Genomic DNA, 1049 nt, shown 5'->3' with positions numbered 1-1049 from the left:
AAGTAACGACAAAAGTAACGTCATTACTTTCATCGTTACCTCAGAAAAAAGTAATAGAACTACAATTACAAGTTACATTTTTAAAAAGTAACTCGTTACAGTTACAAGTTACCAAAAAAGTAACGAAATTACAGTAACGCGTTACTAGCAACGCGTTACTACCCAAGACTGAGTAGTGTATTTAGAAGTAGTGTTCGGAGCTCCCTCCTCCCCCTTATAAACCCTTATTTCAGGTTCCATCGGCAGGCCGGATGCATCGATGCATAGGCATGCCCCTTCAGTATTGTGATTATTTCTCCAGTCGGAGGCGTTTTAAACGTACGGCATTCACATGATTTTGGCTAGAATGATTTTGGCTGACCGGCACCGGGCACTGATGTTTATTGACTCTATTGTTAGGGAGTATATCAGTATATCATTGTTAAGCTGAATATCCGTGGGAAAGTTTGTGACATCGCTTATCCTTATACTTTTTTCAGAAGATATAAATATTTATCGGAAATGGCTCATATTTTCTTTTGATGTGGTGATGCATTAGGGCAATTCAAGCACATTCACTAACTTCAATTCAAGCACCACTAACTTCAATTCAAGCACATTCACTAAATTCAAAACACAAATAGTTTACCCTACTTGAAAAAAACCAAAAAAAAAAAAAACCAGCGTGGTTTATAGCTTTCACCAAGAGTGCTCCAGTAAGTTATTATTAAATCTGTATTTAAATATGTAAGGAGTTGCTTTTTTGTGAACAATTGTTCTGGAGTTTCAGGTTCATGAAAACAACTGATAATTAGTCTCGTATTTCTAATAAAAATAATGAAAAATAACACTATGTTGGGGAAAAGGTAATAAAAATATATAATAAACTAAGTTTGAAGTTTTAAATATATTTTAATTGTATGAGTTGGCTAGAAAAGAACATCAAGTCATTTTAAGTTTGGTTTCGTTCTTTTTTTTTTTAATCTTTTTGACAGGCATGGGATGTTTCCTTCCGATGTCCCTTATTCTAATGTACTTATTTTAATGCATTTTAACAAGTAAGTCACGCC

This window comes from Ixodes scapularis, unplaced genomic scaffold, assembly GCF_016920785.2.
Source record: "Ixodes scapularis isolate PalLabHiFi unplaced genomic scaffold, ASM1692078v2 PGA_scaffold1__304_contigs__length_218370807, whole genome shotgun sequence".
Classification (NCBI taxonomy): Eukaryota; Metazoa; Arthropoda; class Arachnida; order Ixodida; family Ixodidae; genus Ixodes; species Ixodes scapularis.
The sequence above is the reverse complement of the archived record's forward strand: the minus strand, read 5'-3'. Positions refer to the sequence as shown.